Source organism: Lathyrus oleraceus, chromosome 6, assembly GCF_024323335.1.
Source record: "Lathyrus oleraceus cultivar Zhongwan6 chromosome 6, CAAS_Psat_ZW6_1.0, whole genome shotgun sequence".
Taxonomy (NCBI): Eukaryota; Viridiplantae; Streptophyta; class Magnoliopsida; order Fabales; family Fabaceae; genus Lathyrus; species Lathyrus oleraceus.
Window position 1 is genome coordinate 138,644,894 of NC_066584.1, and position 22,640 is coordinate 138,667,533.

General features: G+C 38.0%; 1 long non-coding RNA gene across 1 annotated transcript; it reads left to right on the forward strand.

The window, feature by feature from the left end:
• The first annotated feature begins 19,923 nt into the window (after window positions 1-19,923).
• On the forward strand, window positions 19,924-21,141 carry LOC127097618 (uncharacterized). Its single transcript, XR_007793108.1, has 3 exons — window positions 19,924-19,985; window positions 20,663-20,885; window positions 21,050-21,141. It is a non-coding gene; the product is annotated as an uncharacterized LOC127097618 (long non-coding RNA).
• Window positions 21,142-22,640: the final 1,499 nt, after the last annotated feature.

The following is a 22,640-nucleotide window of genomic DNA, read 5'->3' on the forward strand; positions in this document are numbered from 1 at the left end:
AACAATCTCCGGTCCAACCACAGCACTCTCACCGGACTCATACCAACATAACGGCGTCCGACATCTCCTACCATACAAAGCTTCAAACGGTGCCATACCAATGCTCGAATGAAAACTATTGTTGTAGGTAAACTCAATCAAAGGTAAATAACAATCCCAAGCACCTCCCTTTTCCAAAACACAAGCTCTCAAAAGATCCTCTAATGACTGAATCGTCCTCTCAGTCTGACCATCAGTCTGCGGATGATATGCAGAACTCAATCTCAGCTTAGTTCCCAAAGCCCTCTGCAAACCTTCCCAGAACTTCGATGTAAATCTAGGATCTCTGTCCGAAACAATACTCGACGGAATGCCATGCAAACTTACAATCTTCTCAATATACAACTCAGCTAATCTCTCTAACGGATAATCCATTCTGATCGGAATGAAATGAGCCGATTTCGTCAATCTGTCAACAATCACCCAAATAGCTTCAAAATTCTTACTTGTCCTCGGTAAACCAGAAACAAAATCCATACTGATACTATCCCACTTCCACTCTGGAATAGCCAACGGTTGCATTAGCCCAGACGGCTTCTGATGCTCAATCTTTGACTTCTGACAAGTCAAGCAAGAATAAACAAAACTCGCAATTTCTCTTTTCATTCCCGGCCACCAAAATAACTTTTTCAAATCATGGTACATCTTCGTAGCTCCAGGATGAATACTCAGGCCACTACGATGTCCTTCCTCAAGAATACTCTTCTTAAGCTCGGTAACATCCGGAATACACACCCGATTACCAAATTTCAAAACACCATTCTCATCAACTCTGAATTCACCACCTTGACCTTGATTCACTAGAGTCAACTTATCAACCAAAAGCACATCGGATTTCTGACCCTCTCTGATCTCATCCAGAATACCACTCGTTAACTTCAACATTCCCAATTTAACACTATTGTGAGTACTCTCACACACCAAACTCAAGTCTCTAAACTGCTCAATTAAATCCAACTCCTTAATCATTAACATAGACATATGCAATGCTTTCCTACTCAATGCATCAGCCACTACGTTTGCTTTACCCGGATGGTAATTCAAACCAAAGTCATAATCCTTCAGAAGCTCTAACCATCTCCTCTGTCTCATATTCAGCTCTTTCTGATCAAACAAATACTTTAAACTTTTATGGTCACTGAAAACCTCAAATCTTGACCCATACAAGTAATGCCTCCATAACTTCAGAATAAATACCACGGCTGCCAACTCTAAATCGTGTGTCGGATAGTTCCTCTCATGAACCCTCAGTTGTCTCGAAGCATAAGCTATAACCCGCTTATTCTGCATCAACACACCACCCAAACCCAACAATGAAGCATCACAGTAAACCTCAAATGATTCCGACGGGCTCGGTAATATCAGAATAGGAGCAGTAGTTAACCTTCTCTTTAACTCTTGGAAACCTTCTTCACATTTTGAGTCCCAAACAAACGCTTGCCCCTTTCTAGTCAACATCGTCAACGGTAACGCCAACTTAGAAAATCCCTTAATGAATTTCCTATAATAACCTGCAAGTCCAAGAAAACTCCTTATCTCAGACACTGACTTCGGAGCTTCCCACTTAGATACCGCTTCTATCTTAGAAGGATCAACAGCAACACCACCTCTTGAAATCACATGACCAAGAAAACTAACCTCTTCTAACCAAAATTCACACTTGGACAGTTTAGCAAATAACTTCTTTTCTCGTAGAACTCCTAAAACCACTCTCAAATGCTCAGCATGCTCTTCTTCAGATTTCGAATACACCAAAATATCATCAATAAACACCACCACAAACTGATCTAGGTACGGATGGAAAATCCTATTCATATACTCCATAAATACTCCAGGCGCATTAGTCACACCAAAAGGCATTACAGAATACTCATAATGTCCATACCTTGTTCTGAAAGCAGTCTTCTGAATATCCTCAGTTTTCACACGTATCTGATGATACCCAGATCTCAAATCTATTTTGCTGAACACACTCGCACCAACCAACTGATCCATCAAATCATCAATCCTTGGCAAAGGATACCGATTCTTGATCGTCACTTTATTCAGTTGCCTGTAGTCCACACACAACCTCATAGTACCTTCTTTCTTCTTAACCAATAACACTGGTGCACCCCACGGTGACACACTCGGACGAATAAATTTCTTATCCAACAGATCTTGCAACTGACTCTTCAATTCAGTTAACTCAACAGCAGACATACGGTACGGAGCCATCGATATCGGTCTAGTACCATGTACCAAATCAATCGAGAACTCAACTTCACGCTCTGGCGGTAATTCATTCACTTCTTCCGGAAACACATCAGGAAAATCACACACCACGGCTAGATCGCAAATCACCAGTTTATCTTTAGCCTCCATAGTCGCTAACAGCATAAACAACTTTGCCTCATCGGCTACTTCCTCATTCACCTGCCTCGCGGATAGAAACAAACTCTTTCCTTCCTCAATCTCAGGAAAGATCACAGTCTTATCAAAACAATTGATATGAACTCGGTTAAACACCAACCAGTTCATACCCAGAATAACATCAATCTGCACTAGTGGAAGACACACAAGCTCCATCCCAAAGTCTCTACCAAAAATACTCAAAGGACAATTCAAACAAACTGAAGTAGTAGTCACTGAACCCTTCGCAGGAGTATCAATCACCATACTACCATTCATCTCAGATATCTCTAACTTAAGTTTCACAGCACAGTCCAAAGATATAAAGGAATGAGTAGCACTGGTGTCAATAATAGCTACAAGAGGAAAGCCATTAATATAACACGTACCTCGGATCAAACGATCGTCTGCAAAAGTCTCAGAACCCGATAAAGCAAAGACCTTGCCTCCCGACTGGTTCTCCTTCTTTGGCTTAGGACACTGTGGACTGATATGACCCACCTCTCCACAGTTGAAGCAAGTCAGAGTCTTCAACCGGCACTCTACAGCCAAATGACCACCTTTACCACACTTGAAACACTTCTTCTCCGCACTGGTACACTCGTGGAAACGATGTCCCGCCTGACCACATCTGTAACACTTAGCAGGAGCACTAGAGTCTCCCCCACTAGGCCTCTTCATCCCACTCTGTCTCTGGAAACCTTTGCCAGCTGCATACGGTTTCCCACGATCATTCTGATTCTTGCCTTTCCTATCAACCCTTTGCTGATAGCTCTCCGCTCTGGCCTTGGTATCTTGTTCAAAAATCCTGCAACAGTCAACCAAGTCAGAAAACACTCTAATCCGCTGATACCCAATAGCCTGCTTGATCTCGGGACGTAACCCGTTCTCAAACTTCACACATTTTGAAAATTCTCCAGCAGCCTCATTATAGGGAGTGTAATACTTTGACAGCTCTGTGAACTTAGCAGCATACTCGGTAACAGACCTGTTACCCTGCTTCAATTCTAAGAACTCTATCTCTTTCTTTCCTCTGACATCCTCTGGAAAGTACTTCCTCAGGAATCTCTCTCTGAACACAGCCCAAGTGATCTCAGCATTCCCAGCGGTTTCCAACTCAGTGCGGGTAGCAACCCACCAATCATCAGCCTCTTCTGACAGCATATGTGTACCGAACCTGACCTTCTGGTTATCGGCACACTCAGTCACTCTGAAAATTCTCTCGATCTCCTTCAACCACTTCTGAGCGCCATCTAGATCGTATGCTCCCTTGAACATTGGAGGATTGTTCTTCTGGAACTCACTCAGTTGACGAGCAGCTCCCATTCCCACAACATTCGGATTCCCCCCAAGTACTCCAGCTAGCATACCCAGAGCCTCAGCAATCGCAGCATCGTCTCTACCTCTTCCAGCCATCTCTATTTTGAAAACCCAATCAAGCTAAAACAATAAGTACTGATAGGGTTACACAACACCTATCCCGTACAGGGAAAACAGAATAATTACGACTCGACTCGACCGACTATGCTCTGATACCACTAATGTAACACCCTTCTAAAATACCCCAAATATTTAATTAAAATAACAACATATAAATCAGAGTAATCATGCAATTAAGGGTGTCACACATTTATTTCGCACCATTCGTCATACTATTTAGTCATGCTCATTATTTAACTCAAAACATAAAGTATTGCACAATACGCAGCGGATAGAGATCAAATCGATCATTCAAAACATGTAACATACTACATGTAAACTGGTTCAGCAAACATCAACAACACAATTAAAATGTTCCCTCCCGATGTTACATCTATCAGAGCATGACCCACTAAGGAGACTACACTAGACTCCAAGCATTAGCTTCTACTCAATCACTGCTCGTTACCTAAAAAATAGTTGTAAGGGTGAGTTCCTCAATCGATATAATAAGCATTATAGAATATAATGTCATGTTAAGTAATTTAACACATTAATCACCCTAATCGTTTCACACATTCAGTAACGGTACATCAACTCAAACATCATACTCAATATCAACACAATTCATACTCATGCTCAATGCCAACACAACACACGTATAACATTGGAATACATCCATTCATATCATACACTACACATATATTATGCAATGAGACTCCATGCATGCGGTACCGACTATTCGTGAACATATAGTTCAACTTCACCGACCAAATCCAGGTACGGCTACCAAGCTCACTAGTCCCACTCATTTGAGACCTAGTGACTCACATCACTAATTCCTCACCATGGGAATTAGCTACCACCCCAAGGGCCATGCTATGCACGCTAATTCACCTAGCATGCAAACATCAAAAACAGTCCAAAATGACTAACATCACTAATTCCTCACCATGGGAATTAGCTACCACCATAAAGGCCACATTATGCACGCTAATCACCTAGCAATGCAACATCACAACAATAATCCACAATGGACCGATGCTCACTCTCTAAGCCACAAAACAGTCCATTCACAACACATGCATAACATACACATTCACAACGTTATGCATACCATCATACAGTATCAACACATGTATCAACACATCATATCATGTCAAAAAATTAAACACAGTATTAGCACACTCTACTAATACCTATACTGCTCAAAACAGCGGGAAATAATCCCTACTATATCACACACCGATATAGGCAACCATCAATTAGGCACACAACATTTTAATTAACAATTTTTCCACTCTGCAACAGTGTTAACCGGTTAACGCCCTGGGTTAACCGGTTAACGCAGCACAAACACGCTTCCTGCCCAAAACTTAACAGTGTTAACCGGTTAACGCCCTGGGTTAACCGGTTAACGCAGACAAAACAACAATTATTCAGAATACATAACAGTGTTAACCGGTTAACACCCTGGGTTAACCGGTTAACGCAAGACAAACACTGTTCCTGCGCTAACACAAGGCAGAATGCAGAATTCTCCGCATTTTCCGCCGTTGAAGGACTTCCGGACCTCCGATTCCAATTCCGTAAAAAGCTACACGTCCAGCAATTTACGACACACACCATTATCGATTCCATTACAGTTTTCACACAACCTATTCATCATAATTTCTCCGCATTCCAAATCCCAATTAGGGTTAATTCAACGGTTTATCACTACCCATTACATGCTAACCCATAATACCCATTAAACGACGATAAACCCCCCTTACCTGATTAATCCGGCAAATCTTTGAGCTTCAAGCTTTTTCCTTCTTCAACCTTCTTCCTCTTGTTCTGCCTCTTTGCCCTTTCTCCACTTTCCACTTTTCAGCCGCTTCTCTGTTTCACGTAAAACTCTTTTTACCAAATGGGGTTCTTTTTCCTTACTTCACACTTATATATTTTCCAATAATTATTATTCCAAAATAATAATAATAATAATCCAATAATTCCAATTACTTAACTAAATTAATAAATATAATATTAATTTAAATCAAATAATTATCTTATTTTTATTGGGGTGTTACACATATGGTTAACCGGTTAACGCAAGGAAAAATTCACCCGTTCGGCTAACTCAGTGCTTTAAAAGTATTAAGTGTTGATGCGAAAAGCGACATTGATTTTAAATGAATTGTTCATTAAAATGTGGTGATCGATCGTCGAGATTTAATTTGATTTTAATTAATTAAAGGAATTAATAATAATAATAATAATAATAATAATAATAATAATAATAATAAAGTGTTTATTATTGTCTTGTGGTGATCGATTATGGCCTTAGTCTTCCTTTATTTTGTTTTGGGTTTTAAAATACGACCTGCGTGTCGTGCCTCTCTCTTAATCTCCCAAATGTAACTTCTTTTCTCATCTCACTCCCTCGTATGTAAAACGAGTTTCTTTTATGTAATGTAATGATATGAAGAAAGCAAAGAAGTCAGTGCCAAAGGAGGACAACCTTGAAGATCTTGCTTGGAGAAGCTTAGATCGTTGTTAGGTTAGCTTAGGTTCTCTCATTGGCTTGGGAGAACAATTGCGTTAGGCGCCATAATAGTTTCATTATGTTTGTATGTATGTTGATGCATGTGAATGTATGTTGATGCATGTGAGAGACAGTTTATATGATAAACAAGTCGGTGAGATCATAAAAATTGCAATTCCCTCAAAATAAATATTAAGTTTATGCTTTCCAAGTTTTAACACTCATCAAGACTAGTATCGAATAATGTAGGTTTCGCCTACGCGAGGTGCATGTTCTATATTAGTAAGGTGCGATGGGATAATTGTAATATCCAACTGTTAAAACAATGGGTCAAACTTAACTAAACAAATTATAATAAGATTATATATATGTTTAGAAGCAAGAGTTGGGAATGATCCATATGATGGATTGGAATAAGGAGTTATTCACCCAACTGAAATTTTCGAGAATTGTATGAGATACAATTGGAAGGAGTTCCTACCTAAATAACCTAGTTTGGTGTAATCCGCCTACGCGGACTTAGAATGAAGTGAAATATGGATCTCGACCCACTAGAAAATCTTCCAACGGGATTTTCCGAATCAAATGATGAGGGTCATTTGTTTTGAATAAAATAGTGGGAGCATGTTTAATTAAAGGCCTAATTAAATATGTCAATGATACTTATATTTTCATTAATCCTTATATAGATAACCATGACAACAAACACCTCTAACAACATATTGCGATCAAACCTTGAGAAGGAAAAATTGTCTGGGACAAATTTTCTGGATTGGTACCGAAACATGAGGATTGTCCTCAAACATGATAAAGGGAAAGGCAAGGAAGTTGCCAAACCCAAATCCACTATTGCTGCTTTGAAGCCTAGTGGAAGCATAGAAAAATAAGGCACCTGCTTCCATTGCGGTAAGACCGCACACTGGAAGAGGAACTGCCCAAAGTACCTGGAAGATAGGAAGAATGGAGTAGAGACTCCAACTTCAGGAATTTTTGTTATTGAAATTAATTTATCTACTTCTGCATCATGGGTATTAGATACTGGATGCGGTTCTTACATTTGTACAAATGTGCATGGACTAAAAAGGAGTAGAGATTTGGCAAAAGGTGAAGTCGACCTACGAGTTGGCAATGGAGCAAAGGTTGTGCATTAGCCGTAGGAACTTATGAATTGACTTTACCTAGTGGTTTAATAATTCAGTTAGAGAACTATTATTATGTACAAGCAATTAGCAGGAATATTATTTCCGTTTCTTGTTTGGACAAGTTCGGTTTTTCATTCATAATAAAGAACATTTGTTGTTCAATTTATTTGAATGATATATTTTATGCTACTGCTCAAATGAACAATGGATTATATGTCCTTGATCTTGAAATGCCAATTTATAACATTAATACTAAAAGGATGAAACCTAATGAGTTAAATCCAACTTACCTTTGGCATTGTCGATTAGGCCACATAAATGAGAAACGCATTTCCAAACTCCATAAAGATGGACTGTTGGACTCTTTTGATTATGAATCATATGAGACATGCAGATCTTATTTAATTGGAAAGATGATAAAGTCTCCATTCACAGGAAAAGGTGAAAGAGCTAATGATCTTTTGGCCCTCATACATACTGATGTATGTGGACCACTGAACATACCAGCCAGAGGAGGTTTTCAGTACTTCATCACATTCATTGATGATTTCAGTAGATATGGTTATGTGTATTTAATGAAACACAAATCGGAGTCCTTTGAAAAGTTCAAGGAATTCAAGAATGAAGTACAAAACCAACTAGGTAAGAATATTAAAACTCTTCGATCAGATTGAGGTGGTGAGTATTTAAGCCTAGAGTTTGATAACCATCTGAAAGAGTGTGGGATCCTATCCCAACTCACTCCTCCTGGAACACCCCAATGGAATGGTGTATCTGAGAGAAGAAATCGAACCCTGTTGGACATGGTCCGATCCATGATGAGTCACGCCGATCTTCCAAACTCCTTTTGGGGACATGCGCTGTTGACAGCAGCTTACACACTTAACCGTGTTCCATCCAAAAAGGTTGAGAAGACATCATATGAGATATGGAGTGGTGAGAAACCACATATGTCTTACATGAAGATTTGGGGTTGCGAAGTTTATATGAAACGACAAATTTCAACTAAGCTTGAGCCCAAATCTGACAGATGCTTATTTGTGGGGTATCCTAAAAAAACAAGAGGGTATTACTTCTACAATCCTTCTGAGGGCAAAGTGTTTGTCGCTCGAACTGGAGTTTTCCTAGAAAAGGATTTTATTTCCAAAGGAACTAGTGGGAGGAAAGTAGAGCTTGAAGAAATTCAAGAATCACAAAGCATCGATACACCTATGGAGGAATTAGAGCAGGAAACATAAGTGGTTGTGGAAGAGCAACCTGCTCAAGTAGAACAAGACCATCGTAAGTCAAGCAGGATACGTCACCTACCTGAGAGATATGGATATCTTATAACAGATCAAGGTGATGTATTACTCATGGATCAAGATGAGCCTGTGACCTACCAAGAGACCATAACTGGTCCCGAGTCTGAGAAGTGGCTAGAAGCCATGAAATCTGAAATGGATTCCATGTACACAAACCAAGTTTGGACCTTGGTAGAGCCTCCTGTAGGAGTTAATCCTATAGGATGTAAGTGGTTCTTCAAAAAGAAGACTGACATGGATGGTAAGGTACATACCTATAAGGCAAGACTGGTTGCAAAAGGATATAAACAAATTCATGGTGTTGACTATGATGAAACCTTTTCACCAGTTGCAATGCTTAAATCTGTTCGAATTTTACTTGCTATCGCTGCATATTATGATTATGAAATATGGCAGATGGATGTCAAAACTGCTTTCCTTAATGGAAATCTTCTTGAGGATGTGTACATGACACAGCCTGAAGGATTTGACATACCAGAAGAAGCCCAAAAGATATGTAAGCTACAAAGATCAATCTATGGATTGAAGCAAGCTTCCAGAAGCTGGAATCTTTGTTTTGATGAAACGCTAAAACAATATGGATTCATCAAGAACGAAGATGAGCCTTGTGTCTACAAGAAGGTTAGTGGGAGCATGATCGTTTTCCTGGTATTATATGTAGATGACATATTACTCATTGGAAACGATGTCCCTACCCTGCAACAAGTAAAGACTTGGTTGGGGAAATGTTTTTCTATGAAGGACCTAGGTGAAGCATCCTATATATTAGGAATCAGAATCTATAGAGATAGATCACGAAAACTGCTTGGCCTAAGTCAGAGTACATACATAGACAAAGTGCTGAGACGCTTTAATATGCATGATTCCAAGAAAGGATTCATACCTATGCAACATGGCCTGTGTCTATTAAAAACACAATCCCCTTCAACTAAGGTAGAAAGGGAATGCATGAATAAGATTCCATATGCATCTGCAATAGGATCTATCATGTATGCCATGTTATGTACTCGACCAGATGTCTCGTATGCTTTAAGTGCAACGAGTAGATACCAATCTGATCCTGGTGATGCCCATTGGGTAGCTGTCAAGAATATCCTTAAGTACTTGAGAAGGACTAAGGACTCATTCTTGATATATGGAGGTCAGGAAGAATTGGCTGTAATTGGTTACACCGATGCTAGCTTCCAGACAGATAAGGATGACTTTAGATCGCAGTCTGGTTATGTGTTTTGCTTGAACGGTGGCGCTATGAGCTGGAAAAGTTCAAAGCAAGATACAGTTGTTGATTCTACAACCGAGGCCGAGTATATTGTTGCCTCAAGTGCAGCAAAGGAAGCTGTTTAGATCAGGAAGTTCATTAGTGAACTTGGCATAGTCCATAGCGTTGTGGATCCCATTGGTCTCTATTATGATAACAATGGTGCTATCGCACAAGCTAAGGAGCCTAGATCTCACCAACGATCCAAACACATACTTAGGCGTTATCATCTCATTTGAGAGATAATAGATAGAGGAGATGTGAAAATATGTAAAGTACCTACACTTGACAATATTGTTGACCCACTGACAAAGCCTCTTGCGCAGCAGAAGCATGATGGCCATACTAGATCAATGGGCATAAGGGGCATGCCTGATTGGCTCTAGTGCTAGTGGGAGATTGTTGGTGTAAGCTTTAGAGGCCAATACTTTTGGTACTTGTATCGAATTATTTATTAATAATAAAAGGCATTTTCTTTATTATGGTTGATTAATAAAGTCCCTGGAATAGATAGTCCGTTTAATGTATTAAGTGTGACTTAATCATGAGAGCACATTAAACATAAGAACACTATTCTTAAAGTATCCGTAGTCGAGCTTTAGTGTGAAGTGGGATAACATTAAAGCATTAAGACTATTATGTTTGTAGACTGATGATCACATCTCATGGATCATGGATAAAGAGTTATCAAGTCTTAAACACAGGTATGAATATTAGGAGTAATATTTATACCGGATTGACCCGCTATGAGAATACTATATAGAAAGTTATGCAAAGTGTCATAAGTTATTCTCATGGTGATAATAGTGTATACCACTCTTCGACCTGAAACCACTATGGATACTAGATGTAGAGTCGAGTGCTTTATTGTTGATCCAACGTTGTCCGTAACTGGATAACCATAAAGACAGTTGATGGGTACTCCACAAAGCATGCTAAGGGACATGAGTGTCCTAGATGGAATTTGCCCATCCTGCGTAACAGGATAAATGTCTATGGGCCCAATATTGAACTTGACAAGGGTGACACGGTCTATACCTTGTGTTCAATATAGACACAAGGGTAAAGGGGTAATTATATACATAATTATTATCACAGGAGGTTTTGTCATATCACATGACATTTTTCGTGTCTTGGGTAGCAGTGATATGTTGCTAGATACCGCTCATTGTTTATTATGTTAAATGCGTGATTTAATATAATTGCCAACATCGCGAAAACCTACAGGGTCACACACAAAGGACAGATTGATGAGAGATAGAGTAATTAAGGAATACCGTAATGTATGGTGCCCTTAAGTAGAATACGAAATATGGTAAGGTACCAAATACTTAAGTGATTTTTACATATTATGAGATATGTGCAAAATGCACTTAAGTGGGCTTTTTGGCTTGAAGCCCACACAAGTGGTTCTATAAATAGAACTCTTGTGCAGAAGCATTGTATGGGAATACAACACAACTGAAGAGTTGGAATTTCGTATCTCTCTCTCTCACTCAAAGCCTTCATTCATAACAGCTAGCACTGCGATTGAAGGAATCCGTTCGTGTGGACTGAGTAGAGACGTTGTCATCGTTCAATGTTCGTGATCGCCACAAGAGGTAACGATTCTATCACTGATCATGCCCATTTGTAAGGATCACTAAATGGAGAAAATTTTAAATTCCGTTGCGCCTTGGATGACAATTCTCCTTCAGTCTTAACAAGGATTGGCAACCAAAGGTCACCGCGATTAAGGAAGCCAATGATCTAAGAACATTAGACATGACAACATTGTTTGGTAAGCTTCAAGAGCATGAGTAAGAGCTCATGAACCTTGAGAAACATGAGAAGAGTTAAAAGAAGGAAAATAAGGAGAAAGCTAAGGATACTGAAAGGAAGTATATCGCTTTAAAGGCTTCAAGATCTAAGTCATCCACCAATGATACGTGTGAGAGTGAATCAAGTGATGATTATAAAGATTCGAATGAAGACATGGGGTTGTTCGTAAGGAGGTATAACCGATACCTTAGAAAGAATGAAGTTCAAAATTTGGATAAAAATCTTGTCAACTATAGAAGACAATGAAAATTCCCAAATCGAGAGGAAGGTAAGACAACTAAGTCAAAAGGATCATGCTATAATTGCGGAAATGCCGGTCACTATAAACTGGATTGTCCTTATTGAAGAAAGACAAAGGAAGAGGTAAAAGTCACAACAAATCTAGCAAAGCTAGAAGAGCATACATTGCATGCGAGAGCGATAGTGAGTCCTCAAGCAATGATAACTCAAGTGATGAACAAGAAAATGTCAATCTTTGTCTTATGGCACATCAAAAGAAGAAAAATAATGTAAGTCATTCTAAATATGATGATGTTGATAAAATGTCCTATTTTGACTTGCAAAAGCCTTTAGTACTCTACACAATAAGGCCAAGAAAGCTTTTAAACGCTTAGCCTTAAGTAAGAAAATTTTCTGTTATTTAGAAAAAAAGGTTTCTGATTCCGAAAAGGAATTAGAAACTCTTAAGAAATCTATGATAGAGACTACTAAAGGCAAAACTGGAAATGATAAGGGATTTTGGTTTAGATGGTCTGGATGTGAAACTTGTCACATTTGGCAAAAAAAGGTTAGAACTCTTCAAGCTAAGTTAGACAAGGCTTTACAACCTAAAGTTACCTTTGCTATTGATCAATCACATTTTAGAAGTAACATGAATAATCCTTATCAAAAGTACACTTATGTGGTAAAGGATCAAGTTAGCAAAAGCAACTCCTATCCGAACTTAAATTGTCTATATTATTGCAAGAGGGGACATACTATTGCTAAATGCCGATTTAGGAGATTTTGGTTCCTAAAGGCATTTTTCAATGGTTGCCAAATGCAACCAAAGTTTCACTCACACACTAGGACCCAATGAAAATTGGGTACCTCATTCCCTTGTTTAATTTGTAGGTGGAATGTCTTGAGGATACAGAGAGGACATGGTTTATCGATAGTGGATGCTCAAGACACATGACGGGTGACATTTCCTTATTCTTTGACTTTGTGGCTAAGAAGAAAAGGTTTGTAACCTACAGTGATAATAACAAGGGAGCTATACTCGGAAAAGGTAGTGTAGGTAATCCCTCATCTACTACTATCTCAGACGTCCTTTTAGTTGAAGGCCTTAAGCATAATCTCATTATTATTAGCCAATTATGTGACAAATGATATAAAGTATCATTTTCAAAAGATTGTTGTATGATTGAACATAATGATAAAAAGAATGATGTGCTTAAGGGCTAGAGGGTAAATAATATATACATGCTTAACTTGAATGAAGTATCTTTGACTAGTGCTAAATGTCTCGTCTCCATGAGTGAAGACTCTTGGCTTTGGCATAGGCGATTAGCGCATGTCAGCTTTGACTTGCTAAATAAAGTTATTGCAAAAGATCTAGTAGTTGGTCTTCTCAAAATCAAAATTTCAAAAGATCACTTATGTGATGCATGCCAAATGGAAAATCAAACAAGGATCTCTTTTAAATCTAAAAATATTGTTTCCACAATGAGACTCATTGAACTTCTCCATATGGACCTTTTTGGGCCATCTAGAATTAAAAGTCTAGGTGGAAACTACTATGGTTTTGTTATAGTAGATGACTACTCTAGATTTTGTTGGACCATCTTCTTAGCAAGTAAAAGTGACACTTTTTCATCTTTTGAAAAGTTTGTCAAGATTTCTCAAAACAAATTGAACACTAGCATAATAACTATTTGAAGTGATCATGGAGGTGAATTTGAAAACCACCTCTTTAAGGAATTTTGTGAAACAAACGACATTGATCATAATTTTCCTGCTCCAACAACTCCACAATAAAATGGAGTAGTGGAACGTAAAAACCGAGTTTTAGAAGAGCTTGGAAGGATTATGCTCAATGAAAATGGCCTTCCTAATTATTTTTGGGCCGGTGCCATAAATACGGCTTGTTATGTATTGAATATGATACTCATCCGTCCTATTCTAAACAAAACTCCTTATGAATTACTAAAGGGAAGGAAGCCTAATGTTTCACATCTTTATGTCTTCGGATATAAATGCTTTGTATTAAATAATGATAAAGAAAAATTTGGTAAATTTGACTCAAAATCCAATGAAGGTATCTTTCTTAGATACTCTCAATCCAGTAAAGCGTATAGAGTATACAACAAAAGGTTACTTATCATTGAAGAATCCGTGCATGTTTCCTTTGATGAATCTTATCCAAAAATTGTCAGAGAAGGTATTATTGTTGATAGTGCAGGTGTTCCTTTGGAAGACATAATAAAAGATCAAGAAGAAAAGAATGTTGAACCCCAAGTGGAAAAAGGTAAGGAGGAGCTAGATCATATATCTGAAAAGAAAGAGGAGGATCATTCGATTAATAACAATGATCTTCCTTTGGAATGGAAATATTCTAAGGATCATCCCATAGATAATATTCTAGGAGATATCTCAAAGGGAGTTACCACACGGTCAAAGATAAGTAACTTTTGTTATCATTTCACTTTCGTCTCTCAAATTGAGCCTAAAAACGCCAAAGGCGCATTACTTGATGAGCATTGGTTTTTAGCAATGCAAGAGGAACTTAATCAGTTCAAAAGAAATGAGGTGTGGGATCTTATTCCCCCTTCCTGAACTTAATCGGTACTAAATGGGTGTTTAGGAATAAGTTAGACGAAAACGAAGTTATAACTCGCAACAAGGCTCGCCTTGTTGCTCAAGGGTATAGCCAAGAGGAAGACATCGACTATGAGGAAACTTATGCTCTGGTCGCCCGTCTCGAGGCTATACGCCTTTTGCTTGCCTATGCTTGTTCTCAAAATTTCAAATGGATGTTAAGAGCGCTTACCTAAACGGTTACATTAATGAAGAGGTCTATGTATCTCAATCTCCCGGTTTTTAAAATTATGAGCATCCTAACTATGCTTATAAGCTTAAGCGTGCTTTGTACGGTCTCAAACAAGCCCCTGGGCATAGTATGAGCGTCTTTGCAAATTTCTACTAGAACAAGGATTTTCAAGAGGGAAGGCTGATATAACCCTTTTTATTAGGCGTTAAGGAAAACACTCTATTTTATTTCAAGTCTATGTAGATGACATTATTTTTGGATCTACTAACATAAATTTGGTCAAGGAACTCTATAAGTTGATGTAGGGAGAATTTGAAATGAGCATGATGGGGGATCTAAATTACTTCCTCAGACTTCAAATCAAGCAACTTGAAGAAGGAACTTTTGTGAGCCAAACGAAGTATTGCAATGAGTTACTCAAGTTCTTTGATATGGAAAACTCCAAAGTAATCGACACTCAAATGCCTACTGCAGTTAATATGGATCAGGATGAAAATGGTAAGGCCGTAGATATAAAAAGATATAGAGGTATGATTGGTTCCTGTCATACGGTGAACTGACTTTAGTGTGTTTGCTTTTAATCGCAATGTCGCGGATAGCAAGAGTCGCCACCGACTTTTCTTTCATCCAATAAGGAAAGGTGGAAAAGAACAGGAAAGACCTTAATTTTAGATTTTTAGGTTCGGGAGGTACATTATACAAAGGGAAGGTGTTAGCACCCTTCGTATCCATGGTTATCCATGGGCTCTTAATTGCTCAATCATTTATGTTTTTCTTGTTTGAAAAAGTGTTTGAGAAATGTTTAGAAAATGTTTTGAAAAGGAGAATTTAACTTTGTAATGATTCTTGAATGAATGTATACAAAGTGGTTATCTCGTTTAGTTTTGAAAGTCGTTTGGAAAAATATAACTCGGCAATGATCCTAGTACGAATGTATGCCAAGTGGTGATTTTCTAGAAGATGTTTTGAAAGGTGTGAGGTGCGAAAAGTATTTTAAGTTATGAATAAGCAATTAAGAGTTATACCTATCCAAGGTCTTTACGGGCATTTCCTATCCTTGTGAGGGTAAAACTGTCCTTACTATTGAGAAGTAAGTAGTTTTATCCTTTGGATGTAAAAGGGTCATCGTAGGGTCATCGATTGGTCATTGAAGGCAACAGTTGTGAGGGTACCTTAGCATTCGAAGGGACTATCATCATTTAACCGTAGGCTACACCGAAGGGTCATCGAGGGACAAAGGCAACATTCGAGGGACTATGATGATTTAACCGAAGGGTCTTTGCTAAGGGTATCCCCATATTCGCGGGACATGACCGTAATACCGTACTCGTAGGGTAACAAAAGAGGGGTCTAAGATCACTTATTTAAAGGCAAAGTTTTACAATTAATTAGATAGCCATAATCAATTAGATAATTAGGTCTACGTTAAAATTGGTGAAATCAATACATTAAAATCAGCTAGGTAATTTAGGATGAATCTCCACATTAAAATTAAGTAATTCAGAATCCATCTCCATAAGGGTATCCCACACATAAGGTGGAATACCTAGCCGGCCGTTTCCTCGGGAATATGTAAGCCTTTACACAATTTAGCACACGGGTTAGAATATCGAGATAAAGTACAATTGAAAATTGCACCACAAAGTAAACACAACAGTCATAAGGTCAGGCCAAATAATGCAGAATTATCATAAACCTTGATTAGATAAACATAAGGCAGAACAGACAAGAAACAAAACAGCCACTGTCCCGTTCGCTCCTGCTTCGCTTAGCGAAGGCTTAGCGAGGGCTCGCTCCAGGCTCGCTTAGCGATGTGCTAGCGAGCGGCTACGGGTTTTGAGTTTGATAACGGCATGATCTCCGGAACCCTGAACTTTATGGCATTTAATTACAGGAATAGCATGGACAAACATTCAGGATATTCAGGCATACTTAAATTCACATGTGAAATCAAATTACATATCCGAAAATTTAATCATGATGCCTTATGTATGTAGAGATTACCGATTAAAAGCATAAAACAATAGTGATGCGCAAACCTGTTTGCAACTGAGCTGCAATGTTGAAGGGATTGACCACTTTTGGTATCGGATGGAGTTGGGCGGCGGTAGCTTCGGAGCGGATGAGCGGCCTTCAGGGTTTCTTTACTCGGAATTCTTTAAGTTAGTCTCCAGGGTTTCTATGCCAGGGTTTCCGTCCGTCTTCGTCTGTCCCCTTTCGTGACTGAAGTGTCGGTATTTATAGTGATTATGGTGACCTAATGGGCTCAGAATGAAGCCCGAAAATTCTGATATATCGCAAGCTTCGCTAGGCGAGTATTGTAGCGAAAGGTTCGCTAGGCGAAGGAGTTGCTCGCCTAGCGAGCAAGCCAGTTTGGGCCATTTTCTGGATTTGGCCATCTGTGAGCTGGGCCTTTGTTCTTTTAGGATCAATGCCTTGAAAGACAAGTTGGAGTGCCTTAAAAATGCCTTGTAATATTAATGGGCAAATTTTGGGGTATGACAGTTCCCTTCTCTATCTTACCGCATCTCGACCAGATATTATATTTAGTGTATGTATGTGTGATAGGTATCAATCATATCCCAAAGAGTCACAGCTAAAGGCCGTCAAGCGCATAGTTAGACACCTCTGTGGTACTTCAAAGTATGGGCTTTGGTTTTCTAAGGGAAGTAATTACTCTTTGGTTGGCTACTCTTATTCCGACTTTGCCTGTTGCAAATCGGATAGGAAAAACACTAGTGGCACTTGTCATTTTTATTCAAATTCCTTAGTGAGTTGGCACAACAAAAAGTAAGTTTCAGTAACTTTCTCAATGGCCGAGGCAGAATACGTTGTAGCCGATAATTGTTGTGCTCAAATTTTGTGGCTCAAACAACAATTACTCGACTTCAATGTTCAACTTGAATGTATTCCCATTTTTTGTGACAACACAAGTGTCATAAATTTAACCAAAAATCCTATACTACATTCACACACTAAATATATTGAAATTCAATATCACTTCCTTAGGGATCATTTTAAGAAAAATGATGTCTTCTTCGAGCACGTTGATAGCAAAAATCAACTTGCCGATATTTTCACAAAACCACTTGCGACAAAGCCTTTCTTCCACATTCACAGGGAACTTGGTATTATCGATATCTCATATCACTTTTAAATTTATATATGATGCTTGCTCTATATCTATGCTTGTCTATTCCTTGATTTATATGTGTGGGCTATTGAGGGCACTCACCGTCTATCATCATTGGAGGTAATATCGTTCCTATCTATTTGAACTATCCTGATCAATTATGTATGTATATACGTGTTCTATATAATGCAATTCTTGATGTTCATTTTATGGTTTGATATAATTTTGATCCATTTCTATGTTTGAATTATGCTTGAACTTGCTTAGGTATCATATTTAACATGCATGTTACTGTATTTAGTTATTTGTCTTAAAGTTTATGCTAAACAAATGTGGCAATATTATTTACTTATTTTCTTTTGCTCCATGCCTTATTTATGACTATAATTCTTACATGGACTTCATTTTATGTGAATGGTTGTTAATGTTAACCTGTTGCAAAGTAGTTGACTACATGCTTATGAATATATTTGTTTCATGTTGACCGTGTCCTTGTCTCTTTTTGATGTTGTCAAAGGGGGAGAAGCAATGGAAACACACACAACTTGATTATGATAGCAGATTTTTTAAAGGAATGCATAAAATCAGGGGGAGAATGACTACCAAAGTACGCGATTGTGCTACGGTTTGCCATCATAAAAAAGGAGGAGTATGTGAGGGCAAAGATTCGTAGTCCTTGTTTTAATGATGTCAAACCTTTTTAGTTGCTCATAATGTGTACTTTGGACGATGTCATCATATCATAGAATGCATTCATCCTCTAACATGCTCAAAGTATAAGTTCAATGTGTCCATGCATATAGGAGTATATCAAAGATGTGAATAATGCACTTGATCATCGTTGGTACCTTAGGTTCATAAGAGAATGGTTTGAATTGACCAAAATACATCTCAAAAACTCATTTTTGACAGTTTAAGAACTTTGAGTTGACTCATGACTTGGAGCGGTAGAACTGTGAGCCGACTCATGACTTGGAGCGTAACTCTCAAGTCTGAATAGGTCGAGTCATAGGTCGACTCAACTCTGGAAAAATCCGTTTGAGTCGACTCATCCCCTGTTTGAGTCGACTCATTGCCTCTTTCATTTGAACCATGTTGCCACGGTTCTGAATAGGTCGAGTCATAGGTCGACTCAACTCTGGAAAAAACCCTGTTTGAGTTGACTCATCCCCTGTTTGAGTCGACTCATCGCCTGCTTCACTTGAGTAGTTTTGCCTCGGGTCTGAACATGTTGAGTGGTCGCTGTTGGTACTCATTTTTCTGCTGTGTATTTTTTCAAAATATTCTGTTATCACTACGCCAAAAAGTGCTTTTGGCAGCACAAAAAAGAAAGCGCTTTTTAAAAAAAGCGCTGTAATAGCTTGAAAAAAAATTCGCCTATGTAAAGAAAGCGCTTTTAAGGTAAAAGCGCTCTTATAGGTCTCCACTTATGAAAGCGCTTTTAAGGTAAAAGCGCTCTTATAGGTCTCAGTCTCACATCTATGAGTTTCACACTTATGAAAGCGCTTTTAAGGTAAAAGCGCTCTTATAGGTCTCATGGGTTTCACACTTATGAAAGCGCTTTTAAGGTAAAAGCGCTCTTATAGGTCTCAGTCTCACATCTATGAGTTTCACACTTATGAAAGCGCTTTTAAGGTAAAAGCGCTCTTATAGGTCTCATGGGTTTCACACTTATGAAAGCGCTTTTAAGGTAAAAGCGCTCTCATAGGTCATTTATAAAAATTATAATAAATCTAATATTACAAAATCCCTGACTTTCAGAAATCCCTCTTTCACTCTCTCTCTCGTTCGAAGCTCTCGCTGCCCTGGAAAAAATTCCACAGAGTACCTGGAAATCTCAACGATAAACACTGCAAATTTGAAAGAGACTGCATTCGAAAGAGAAGGATTCAATACCTGGAAATCTCATTGCGTTTTAAGGTTAGGTTTTCGTGTCTTTCTGTTTTGCCCTAGAAGTCAAAGAATAGGTGGTCGATTTTGGTTTGAATGGACTTGCATTGCTACATTATGGGTTATTTATTTGTCAGTATCGATTATTAGAGTTTGTGACTATGTTTGCTTAATATTCTGTAACTTACCGAAAGTTTCATCTTGTTCTGATATAAATGATATTCTGTAACTTGCATCGCCATTGACTTAGAAATAATGTTGGGAGTTCTAATAGAATCAGTGCCTTTTCAACATTTGTTTAAATTTGCTGAGAAAGTAGGAAGGAATGAACTGATATGTTTGCACCATTGTATCCTCATATTCTAACTATTACTGAAATTTCAGAAAGTGATTTTGATGTTAAATGTTGGATACTCAAATGGAATAACTTTGTCTGCTACAGTGATATATGTGATATGGTTTCAAGAACTTAGAGCAATGTCTCATATTTTGGCAATCCTATTACATGTTGGTTTGAATGAACAGTTAAACTTCAAAATGTACATTCATATTTTGGCATAACTTTGTCTGCTACAGTCATATTTTGGCAATCCTATTTAATGTTGTAAAATGATGTTTTAATATTATGTGAATTTTTAAGATGGTCACTGTAGTGTAAAATGAACCCTGATGGACTATATGTACATTTTTCATGTGCTTGTCTGCAGGTTGTTGAGTATCGTGGTGAGCAAATAGGAGGTCTTGAGGATCTGAGGGAACCATATATGTTGTTTTCTTCCTTTATAGATAAATTCTTGCTTAGCTTTTATTACATGGTTTGCGTCTAATTGAAAACTTCACGTCTTTGCCCATTTCAGGTTCTTACAAAATCGGTACTGCGTCTGAATCTGTTAATGCAGCTTACATATTTTCTAGAAAAGATCTTTCTCGGTATGTCTTTCAGCTTAGATATTATACAAACCCAAAGCATGTGTTTAATCATTTAGTATCTAGAATGAATCATTATGTTCAATTATTCATGTTAAGCTAATGAATCAAGTTACCAAAATATGTTAGTTATGTATGTTGCTTTATTATTTGACCTTGATATGCAGGCCTGCTATACAGATTCCCTGCGCAAGCAAAGCTGTTGTAGCTGTCCGGTTCTGTCCTATATTTTTTAATCTCAAAGCGACAAACTCAGGTACTTGTGCACTTAGTATAGTTCTGTTTACAACCAGTAACTATGTACAACCAGTTATATGTGGTACTGTTCCAATTAAACTGCCTGTGTGGGATGTATTCCGTCTTAAATCTATATGACCTCTTACTAGTAAAGATCATGAGTGGTGGCCTAGAGGTTCAAAGTGATTGGTCTGAGCTAATTAGACAGTTTTATATTATTTAGCTCTAGTTATGCATTAGGAAGCAGTTATGATATTTGGAACTGTGTTTTGGTCGCAACAAGCTCTTGAGTTCTTGGAAAGGAGACAGACAAAAGACTCAAAATAGTGGGACTTAGACGAGTTTCACCCAATAAAAGAGTGTTAGAGTTGGTATTTGGATCAATCCAACCGTCCGCGTTGTTAAAAGAAAAGTAGAACATATTCCTACCAAGAAAAGAAAGAGACGTTACTGAAAAAGGTAATAGTATAATTATAGCCTATGTCATTCAAGAAAATTTAATTATAGCCTATGTCATTTTATATTATTCAATATATATATGGATTATTGATTATGGATTTTTATATTTTTCATTTCATTTTTATATTTTTTCTTTATTACAGGTTAAATGGCTAGTGATCAAGAAAACTCACAAGATGCAAATGCTCCTGATGATACTTCAGAAAAAGAAATTACACGAGGCATCACTATTATGAAGAGTATCATTCGTGATAGAGATAAAGCAGTAACATATAATGTAAATTGGAATGCTGATAACCAACTAATTGGGTCTAATGCTGCAAAGTTGGCAAGCTACATTGGTACACTTGTTCGTATGCACATTCCAATCACTGCTACAAGATGGAGTAATAAAGAGTTGGGTAGCGCTAAAGATAAGATTTGGACTGAGATACTGGTACAATATATGATTGTTTATATTTTCTTTATATTGACGATAATGTGTTTAAATTACTTATACTAACACACTCTATTCCAATATTTTTTCGTAGAGGTCTTTTAACATTGAAGATACAACTATCCGAAAAAAGTATATACTTCAATTGGCCGGAAAAAGACACAGAGGGTGGAGAACGTTTTTAACAAACAAGTATCTTAAGGACAAAGAAAATTTTTTTGTTGAATATGATCCGGAATATCCAGTGAAGTATGCGATCTTCATTACAGAAGAAGAATGGGTTGCTTTTGTAGCCCAAAGAAGAGACGAAAATTTCAAGAAAGTGAGTGCCACAAATCGCGAGAGAGCGTCAAATCCCACGTATGCATACAAAAAAGGGCGTTTGGGATATGCACGCTTAGAGGAAAAAATTGTAAGTATACAAAAATGCTACGATCTTATTAATTGTCTCAATGTGTTATAATTGATTATCTTATTATTTGTGTCAATGCGTAGTTAGACGAGACGAAAAGTGACGCAACATCACAGCTTCCGCCACATGTTTTGTGGAAAGAAGCTCGTGTGGGAAAGGATGGAACTGTTAGGGATGACGTTCAACATATTTATGATGAATGTGTAAGTAGAAC